Here is an 11333-nt window from a genome sequence, read left to right on the forward strand (position 1 = left end):
TTTTATGTGGGCTCAAAACCTAGAGGTCTTGAGGGTTGCTTTGAATATATAGTTAAGCATTGGAGGAGCTTTATAAAAATCAAACAAGCATATATATAACTGTATAAGACTGAGCATAAGATACTTGCTGCCCATTGACAGTTTCTTTTAATAGCAGGTAAGGTGTACAAGAGGATGCCATTTCTTGGTCATTAAGTACCTCATCCAAACCCCGAAACTGGGAAGTCTCAAGGGTTTGGGTATGACAATATCAACATTTATTGTGGCTTCCTTATGAATAATGAATTTGGGAATCCAGAAACTGTCAAAAGAATGATTGGTACATAATTCTTTGATGGTAATTTTTTTCTCTAAATATAGCAAAAGTGTGTGAGCACAAAGATAGAAGAGCGACCTGCTAGTGACTGCATTGAACTAAATATATCGACAATAAGCAATAAAATAATGTATATTTGTTAGCATCAGCCACAGCGCTTCGACGGAATACAGGCGAGGGCTCCTGCATCCTGGGTCATTTTCGGTACTAATTTCCCATTGCCAACTTTAAAGCTTTCGCCAACTTTGTACATTGGGAGAGCTTTTCCTCTCCCAGATGGAACAAAGTAAGCTCCATTCACAAACATATCGCTTACTGACTTCCACAACCATGTCCCTGTCGCACAAGAAGCAGCACTGTAACACCCTTCGCGCCATGACACCTGCTTCTTATACTCCTCCGTTGGAGCCACGAACCGATTCCCTTCACTTCTAATGGTGGGATGCATGCTTCCTCCAATTGCATATATTCCCCACTCTTCATAATTGTTATTGGCTACGTGCACATACCCATATCTGCACCTGCAAATATTTTAAGCAATGCATTAACACAATGCACAAAAGATCTTATCACTGTGTTAATAAAAAATAAAGTGCATTTTTATCTAAATGGTAAATTTTGGAAATATTTTAAATAAATTTGTATTTTTTTTATCTTAATCACACATTTAATAATAATAAAAAATTTAAGATAAATTGACATTTTTAATTTTAATCATAGATTTTGGAAATATTCTAAATAAATTAGTATCTTTCAATTAAATTCTATATTAATTCTATATTAAAAAAACTAAGGATAAATGAGTATTTTTATATTAAGTGTACATTTTGGAAATTTTTATCAAATTGCAGATTTTTGAAATATTTTAAAATTTGATAGAGATACAAAATCACTTGACTCTTGTTTGTCCATTGGATTTCAAAATATTTTCAGAATTTGCAACTGAATTAAATTCAACTAGATGAATATTAGTATCTTTTAATTAAATTATATATTAAAAAAAAACTAAGGATAAATGAGTATTTTTATCTTAAGTGTACATTTTGGAAATTTTTATCAAATTGCAGATTTTTGAAATATTCTAAAATTTGATAGAGAGATACAAAATCACTTGGCTCTTGTTTGTCCATTGGATTTCAAAATATTTTCAGAATTTGCAACTGAATTAAATTCAACTAGATGAATATTAGTATCTTTTAATTAAATTCTATATTAAAAAAAAACGAAGGATAAATGAGTATTTTTATCTTAAGTGTACATCAAATTGCATATTTTTGAAATATTCTAAAAATTGATAGAGAGATACAAAATCACTTGGCTCTTGTTTCTCCATTGGATTTCAAATTATTTTCAGAATTTGCAACTGAATTAAATTCAACTAGATGAATATTAATATCTTTTAATTAAATTCTATATTTAAAAAAAAAAAACAACAACAACAACAACTAAGGATAAATGAGTATTTTCATCTTAAGTGTACATTTTGGAAATTTTTATCAAATTGCAGATTTTTTAAATATTCTAAAATTTGATAGAAATATACAAAATCACTTGGCTCTTGTTTGTCCATTGGATTTCAAATTTGCAACTGAATTAAATTCAACTAGATGAATATTAGTATCTTTTAATTAAATTCTATATTAAAAAAAAAACTAAGGATAAATGAGTATTTTTATCTTAAGTGTATATTTTGGAAATTTTTATCAAATTGCAGATTTTTGAAATATTCTAAAATTTGATAGAGAGATACAAAATCACTTGGATCTTGTTTGTCCCTTTGATTTCAAAATATTTTCAGAATTTGCACCTGAATTAAATTCAACTAGATGAATTTACCTTGGCATTCTTTGTGTAAGACCTGGTCCGAAGTGGTTGTATGTAACTGTTACCTTCATGGTTTTATCTGCTGCATACTCATCACTATGGCCTAACAGCATGACCTGCATTCATTAACTCTTTAGAAATGATATAAGTTATCTTTGTATGAGTTGCAGATTCAAAAGATATTTTGAAATCTAATTAATAAAGAAAATTATTGAAATCTATATTCCATTTCATACAGAGCATAATTCATGAAAAGCTTAATGACCCCAGCTTGAGCCCAGCTTGCCTTATCATGGTGTGAGAAACGGTTGTTGGAAATTGTAACTGCAGTGGAAGCAAGGGTGACATCAACCAAACCATCTGCACAATTGGAGAATGTGTTGTGATCTATCCATATATCTCTGCAAGTCACAACAGATATACCATCTCCGTCCTGTGATTCTATCATTTCCACACCGCTAGTACCATAGGGCGCCATCTCTGTTAGCAGAACATTGCCGGGCACGTTGGGCTTACAGTCGTGGATGTGCAATCCATGAATAATAACGTTGCTCACATTCCAAAGGCGGATGCAAGGCCCATTGCTAATGTGGACATTGGCTCCTCTGCCATCGATAGTCTTGTGCCTCGTGACAAACAGGGGCATTTGAAGCTTTATGTTCATATCTCTGGCGAAAACTATCCAGAGTGGGCGCTTTCGAGTCACGCCATATCTCAAACTACCAGGCAATGGATTTGTAGGATTGTCGTTAGGTGTGGTTACAGTGTAGATTTCTCCTCCTTTTCCTCCATAGGCCGCGCTTCCAAAACCCACAGCGCAATCTGCCAACTTCTTTCGATTTTGTGCCCATTTTACATCTCTTCTCCAACAGTTGTCAATGGGGTTAGAGCTGGTGCCATTTGAAGAAGACAAGGAGGCCTGCAACAACAGGGAAACTACAGCTAAGAGCATCCATGTTGCTGCTGCAGTAGAAATTGATATTTTGAAGGGTGCAGAAGGGGATAAATTCATCTGATCCATCGATCTAACGAAAATTCACTGTTCTACAACACTACACTTCTTTTCAAAAATGTTGACCGTATGGAGGAAACAGTTGAATGGAGGGGCAACAGGATCAGATTGTATGTGGGTCGTTATGGAAAAATGCCTTGGTTTTCCGATCTGTGAAACGAAGTATATATAGCTTTGGTTTTCTTTCATAATGTATGTAGCGTGTGATTAGACAATAAGCGATCGATGAAAGGACTGCTCCTGGCGTTTTCCGTACACCTGGTTATGAAGGGATAAGGGAATGGATTTGTTAGAATCTGATCAAATTAAAGTTGCATGTCCCGACGGAAAGAGAGTGAGATTAAAATAATGAGAGCAGGATTCTACGGGAAAGAAAAGTGATTTTTTGTTTTTTTAATTGTAAATCATAGTTTTTTCCACATAGAAAAAACTACTTTCTATTAAATATGAGAACGAAGTATATATATCGGAGAAGGATTTTTGTCAATCGCTAGAGATATTTCGCAAACGCCATTCCACCGAGAGAAAACAAAGATTATATTGTACCAAAATAAAATATTATTTCCCCACAAGAAAGAACAGATTTTATTTGCCCACAAGTGCAAACTCCATTGCTTCAAAAGAACACATTTTATTTGCCCACAAGTACAAACTCCATTGCTTCAAAAGAACACATATATTTTATTGCACTCACAAGTACAAACTCCAATGCGTCAGGCTGGGAGGGCTACTGATTAATCGCATAATTTTTTAATAAAATTCAGGTGTGTGTGGCTTGAACCGGAAACCATGGAGCTAATTATGAGCTTCCATGAGCGGCTTTTCATTAGATTGGGGATGATAAAAAGAAATCATATATATCCAAAAGCCAATGAAGTAAAAGAGATTACTGGATCTGGTGGCAGCCATCGCTTAGATTGCAGACGATGAAGACTTTTATATATATATATCAAAAGTCAATTGCTGCAAAGTAACGCTGGAACCGTATTATATGGTGGCAGGGTTGTCGTGTCAATGTTGTTGCGTAGAATTGTCGTGATTGTGTGACTTCTGCTTAACGAACCAACAGAGATGATCCAGGGGAGTTAAAGATTTGGAAGTATACTTTTTATTCGAACTCACGCAAAATTCTGCATTAAACCCACCTTGTGTTGTACCTGAATCTGAATGAAAAATGGTAACTGTTAGGCTAAAATCGGATGGATATGACCAAAGGTTAACTTTGTTCTTATTCATTACATTTTGAAATATTCCCAAAAAATTATAATTTAGTTAAGTTTAGCAAAATTTATAATCTAATTAAGTTTAGCATGAGTTCTAAATATTCCCAAAATTTTAAAATCTAATTGAGTTTAGCAAAATTTATCATCTATTTAAGTTTAGCAGGAGTGATTTACGCAGTGAAAATGCATGTCAATGAGAGTTGGGCCATTTTATTTCCACTCTTACAATTGGGGAAGGTGGTGAAATAAACAATTGATTCGATGAAAAAGATTTGCACGTAAGGTTTGATAGATAGAGAGTTGAGGAATTTATACTGGTTTCAATTATGAGTAGTCACACAAAATTTGTTGAACATTTAATTATTTTGATAATTTTAAATATGTTAAATATGTATAAGTTTAATCTAGTCATTTTAATTTTAAATTTGCTTAGTTACATCAATTTGTTGAGATGATAGATACTTTTAATAACTTGAATGATGAAAAATCATGAAATAAAACTTTTGAATGCAAAGTGACAATGTAACATCGTCTTCATTGTCATCAATCACAAACTATACTCTTGTATTGTTCTTATCGGCATACTTGTTAGTTTTTCCATGTTTTCATTTTGATCATATGAAAAGGATGATTGAAATCATAGATCATTCAAATATTTAACTTGAGATATTGTAGTAAACGACATACCTTGTCTCTCTTGCTATCTAATATTAATTGTAGCTTTCTCCAAAGTCAATCATTGTGACTTATGGAGTGTTAAACCCAAATAAGATTCAATGGTAGTTGTTTTATATTACCTCGTTTGAATGTAAAGTGACTAACAATGTTGAATGATGGAAAATGAGAATAATAAGAATGTAGTCAATCACAAATAGTTTATACTTTCAAGAAGCAGACATTCTAGGGAAGTGGACATTTTATTTAAAATGAAAATTCAAATATGTTATTTATGGTTGAATTACTATAACGCAGAAATCAATGTACATTGTCAATAATTTTTTGTGCTTACACTTAAATCAATGCACATCATACATCATACATCTAGTTAATGTACATCTATCTCCCTCCCTCTCTCATTCTCTCTCTCTCTCCCACTTCTCTCTGTCTCTATCTCCGCCTCTCTCTTCTTCCCCCTCTCTTCCCCGTCATCTGTATCTATATCTCCCTCCATATATCCTTCTTTGTCTGTCTATCTCACCCCCCAAACACGCACGCTCTTTCTTCATATCTATCTATCTCTTTCATCCCTCCCTCTCTTTATATCTCTATTATTCCCTCTCTTCCATCTTCATCAATATCTCTATCTCCCTCTGTATCCTCTTATTTATCTCTCTATCTCACCCCACAAACATACTCTCTCTCTCTCTTCTTCCTTCCCTTTCTTTCCCCCTCTAAATCCATCTCTCTCTCCCTCCCTCTCTCTTTCTCTCTCTTGAGTCCTCTCTCTCTTCCTTCCGCTCTCTCCCTTTCTCTTCTACATCTCTCTCTTTTTCTCTCCAATCCATTAACATATACTGAAATCAATGCAATCCAACAATATTCATTGAAATCAATGCAATCAATTAATTCAATCACATGTATTAGTTGAAAGTAAAATCACTATTTTGTATACATTTTAATGGTATAATGCTCACTATGATATGCATGTGTAATTCCTTCCATATTCAGCATGATATTGACATGTGGTACATTAAAAGGTAGTAGTCAATTACAAATACTTTATAGTTTCAAGAAACAAACATTTCAGGTTGGTGAACATTTTATTTAAGATGAAGATTCAAATATGTTATTTATGGTTGAATCAATGTAACACAGAAATCAATGCATGTTGTCAATAATTATTTTGTGCTTACACCAAAATCAATGCACATCATACATCTAGTTAATGTACATCATACATTTAGTTAATGTACATCTATCTCCCTTCCTCTCTCCTTCTCTCTCCCCCCTTCATCCGTATCTATATCTCCCTCAATATGTTCTTCTTTGTCTCTCTATCTCATCCCCACAAACTCTCTCTCTCTCTTTGTATCTTTGTTACTCTCTCTCTCCCCTCTCTATCTATATCTCTATCTCCCTTCATCTCTCCTTCTTTGCCTCTCTATCTCACCCCCAAACACACACATTATATATCCATATCTATCTAACTCTCTCTCCCTGTTCCTCTCCCTCTCTCTCTCTCTCTCTTCCCCTTCTCTCCCTGTCTCTCATTCCCGCCCACTCTCCTCTCTCCCTCACTCTCCCTCCATCTCTTCAGGGAAAATTTTAAGAACCCCCCCAAATTTATAAATATAATAATTGGGCGAATCTCCATGGTATATAGGAAAAATGGAAGGCGATTTTATCAATAATATAATATGTATATATAATTTTCTGGCGAATCTCTCACCAGGCATGGCGAATATTTTACTGAATTATAAAATCTTGTAAGAACTTGGCAAGTCTTTCACTAAATAATAAAACTTTGTAAAGTCCTAGTGAATTTTAGCATTGTGAACTCTTAGAGAATTTTTTGAAGAAGTATAAAACCATATATGATAAGAGCCACATGGTGGCAATATCACTATCTTTTTTCACATTTCCACGACATGGAACTTGTCTATAAAATTATAAAAAAACCAACCAGGAACAGGAACAACTCAAATGCTTTGTGAGAGCTAGTCTAGAAAAAAGCAACAAATAACATGTCGGCAGAATTGTTCATCGGTGAGCCGCTATTTCGTGGGAAATCTGTAAAGGAGTAGTTGGATATCATATTTCCAAATCCGGGAAAGCCTTTCCCATCCCTCACAAGATTTGTTAAAAATGTTGGGTGTCTAGAAGGTGTGGATTTGCTTAAACAAATGTTACAAGTGGATGGAAACAAAAGAATAACAGCTAATGAAGCTTTGCAACATCCATGCGTTCAGTCCTACAGGATTATAAACAGCTGCCATAAAGATTAAAAATGGAAATCAGCTACAAATCTCTTGATGACAACACTATCAAGATAGAGGCCGATGCTCTCTTAAAGACAGAGCTGCTGGAAATGGAAGCAGGTGCTATGAAGCTGACACTAGTAAAAGATGGGACAGCACAGCTTCCCATAGTGCATCCCACTCTGGGACAATCAATTTTTTGATGTTTTGCAGATTGGGTTACAGTCTTGCAACTTGTTTTGGATTTGTCACCAACCTGATGTTTTGCTTCTAATTTATTTTCATCTGGCGATAAACAAAGTGTCAATCTTTTCTCAGGATAAAATAGTATTCTTTACAGACATATTAACTTGGCTGAAAAGTCCAGGACAATATGAACAGGACAGCTTCCAGGTTTTTTTGAAGATTTCTCCTATCAATTTACTGCCGGAGGGTTTTCTGTGATTTCTTGCACTTCTGAAATTTAATCAAATTTCTACTTGAAATAAAAGTTCAGAAGAGACTATATCACTAATGCTCAACACACATAATTAAGAAGCCGATATGAAGCATTGTTTTTTTGGGTGTGTTACAACTTTGGTGACCATGCAGCTCAGTCATTGCATGTTCAGTTTGTAACTCCACCTTGAAAGAGTGAAATGTGTGGTGTAGGATAAGAAGCTCTCTGTTAAGGCACAATTGTTTTTCCCCAAAATTCTAATATCTAGATTCTATCTTGTTCATGTCTGTGTCAGGTGATGTTTCTTTTCATGTGCATGTGTTTAGTCAGATATAAAATACTCAAGTTCTCACCAGCCTGGGCTACAGTGGCCATTCTGATGATCTATTTCATACTCATTGCATTTTTCTAATAAAATGGCATTATATTCATTTAAATTATGTGATTGAAACAGGGATACAAGAGCTTATTTGTATTTGAAGGTCTATAAGGCAGAGTATAAGCTCACACCAATCCTTGTTATTCTCTGCAAGAGAAAATCAGTTTCTATTTCACTCCTCAATAACACTGACTAAATCTCAGTTTGAAAATCAGTTAAATTAAGAAGACTAAATCCCAGTTTGAAAATCAGTTAAATTTAGATGAAATTACTCATTCAAAATCATTTGGATGAGGAAATTGTCAAATAATTGTAAGTTGTCGTCTTAGAGAACATGAAGGGAGCACATTCGTCATATTCTACCAACTGCAACATACCTACCTTCAATGCACTCTCTGTAAGGACCATAACGGGAGCAAATGTGGACCCATGTACAAATTTTTACTGCCTCAGGGTTTGTTTCGTCCTGTGACTACTAGGTTCGTTAGTCCTTCACATAACTCTCGAACAAAATGAATCCAAGAGTGGAATATAGAATCTTTACACGCAATTTATTTTCTAGAAAGTCTATACAGAGAAATGAAAGTTGCAAGTATAAGAATTATGCTTCAAAAATGAATTTTCTTGTGTAGTGAGCTATACCAAGGGTATGCTTTTGCAAAGTTTTATAACAAAAAAATTTGTCAAGAGGAATTTATTAAGGAAATCTCTTGTTAGAAATGAAATCCAGTTGAGTTGAGATAAAGTCCATAGTTACAAAGAAGTATTGTTGTGGAAAGCAATTCCACTATGACATTCCTATACATTTTAATACAATATAAAAGGAAATTGATGTGATTTCCAAGCTACTTGAATCCATTGAACACCAGAGAGAATCAGTTGAGAACTGATGAATGAACATGGAAATCGATGTAATTCCTAAGCTACTTGAATCCATTTTGAACACAGAGAGAATCAATTGAGAACTGATGAATGAACATGAGCTGAAGCAAAAGGACACTATCATTAAGCTAGTCGACCGTGAAATTGAAGAAAATGATCATGTCAAACAAATCTACTAGCAGTGTACTAATAATGGTAAAATCGACTTGCAAGAAGAAAGTAACTTAAATACCACATTTGTTGGAAAATGAAATCAATCAACATCTAATCTTCTTCTGGAAAAAAACTAAAAGAGCTTTATTTCACTTTGAATTTCAAATGCTTGTTAAATGATCAAGTGGTAGTTGCAAAGAACAACTCAAACTGGGTGATATCAAAACAAAATAATTTAGTATTTCCAAGACAAAATAACATTACTGATGTATCTTTGGATTCCATGAAAACAAAGCAATTTGATGTATTGAAATGATATTAGGAGATTAGTAAAGAGGATCAAATTAAGTGATGTTATGGCCATACCATTGTATCCATTTACACTTCGAGCGAAGAGACTCAGCAACACCAAGAACATCGAGTGCCCTCCAAGAAAATGTAGTCCTTGTGGTTTGTAGAGAGTCTTCACACTCTAACATCGGGCTCTTCAAACCATCTCTGCACAAGGCCATTACAAATGTAAAAAATCAGCAAGACACAAATTTGGTAGTAAATATGACCAAAAGAAGAACTAGTGCAAACAATTTTCACAATCCTGTTTTTGAAACCAACATTATAATCTCCTTAGCATTATGATCAGCTGTCAGTGTTCTTCCCAAGTCAGCAAACTCAGCTCCGCCTTGAAAAAGTGTAATTGCATAAAAGGAATGTCGGTCTCATGCCAATAGGTCTCCTACGATGAATGCGCAGGAACCTAGTACATAGACCATTTTTCTCTTCGCTTAGCTACCTAGGGCTTATTTCCCTTTCCAAATATCAATAATTCTTTTCCAAGAAAACATAAAATAAGAATAATATTTTACTATATTCTAAAAGGTGAAGATGTTGAAATCATGCCACAAAGTGAAAGGAAATCAAATATCTTTCCTCAAACCACCAAATATATAAAGAAAACAACAATAATTATAAAAATAAAACTAGATCTGTCGATCTATGCATGAAATAAGTCAAGCAACTAAAAAAATATGACCAAAATAAACCAAAAATTTCAAACTTGACAAAATCCTCTAAACAAGCAGCAAACAAACTGCTAAAATTTTCTAAGATATTAGAGCTAGACATCAACGCAATTTCATCTACTTGAATAAGCCCATTGTTGCTTAGCGTTAGACTTCTTAAATTAGTTATTTATCATTTAATACTAGGACACTGTCTATGTGAAAAGAAATAGGTCCCAGCTTCATCAAATCTGACTTCATTTCAAATCAAAGATCAAATCCAAAGGACACTAACTCGTTACTCTTGGATGGTACTAATGTTAAATACACAAAATAACAAAAAATAAAGATATGATAAAAAAGTAGACCTGCAAGATTATATTGGTCGAGTGTGACAAGGACACAAATAACTGAGACTAGAGAGATTTATAGAAGGCAGTAGTTACTATTGTGTGATTAGTGGTATGGTGGAGAGACCTACCAAGAAGGGACGTTGGTCTCGGAAAAGTATAGTAGGGAGATCCATAGAGCATTTATGTAAAAGGAAGATGAGAAGTGTCGTCTTCAAGTTGGTTTATGTTATGGTAGAATTTTGTTGGTGATAAGTGGTAAAAAAACACTTACATCAATAGGTAAAAAGTAAATTCGGGGCATGAGTTGGACTGACTCATGTTATCTCATCCCTTAATGGTCCTAAGGACATGTGGGGACCCGAACAACTTAGTACCTAAAAGACTTGAAAACATGGCTGACAAATCACTGACAAGAAATGGCTAGCAAATGAAAAGAAATATGTCCCAACCTCACCAAATCCAGCTTTATTTCCTGTCACGGATAAGAAACAAACAATGTAATGATTAAATATGAAACATCAATCTTAAAATAACACACATCAAAATAATGTTGCTGCAATGTTACAATGAAAAATACAAATATAGAACCTATTTTTACCTGAAGTTGACATATAGTAATTTTGCATGATCAATGGAACATGTATACCAAAATAAGAGTCCTAGGGTATTTCAATTTCCCAGTTCTCATCTTGGTCCTCATTTTCTAAATTGTGAACATGATCTTCTCTAAATGAACTGTCATTATGAGCCTCCAAAACATTATGTTCTATATCAAGTTCATTAGATAGATTTATTATATTGTTTTCTCCCCTTCTATCACAATCTGATCGCCAAAG

The 11333-nt window shown here is 34.1% G+C and overlaps 1 pseudogene; it reads right to left on the reverse strand.

Moving 5' to 3' along the window:
• Positions 1-461: 461 nt before the first annotated feature.
• On the reverse strand, positions 462-3161 carry LOC149143882 (pectate lyase 1 pseudogene; annotated as a pseudogene).
• Positions 3162-11333: the final 8172 nt, after the last annotated feature.

The sequence above is a fragment of the Pinus tabuliformis genome, chromosome X (assembly GCF_031772625.1).
Source record: "Pinus tabuliformis cultivar Carrire ecotype Pingquan chromosome X, CPIR1, whole genome shotgun sequence".
NCBI classification, from domain to species: domain Eukaryota; kingdom Viridiplantae; phylum Streptophyta; class Pinopsida; order Pinales; family Pinaceae; genus Pinus; species Pinus tabuliformis.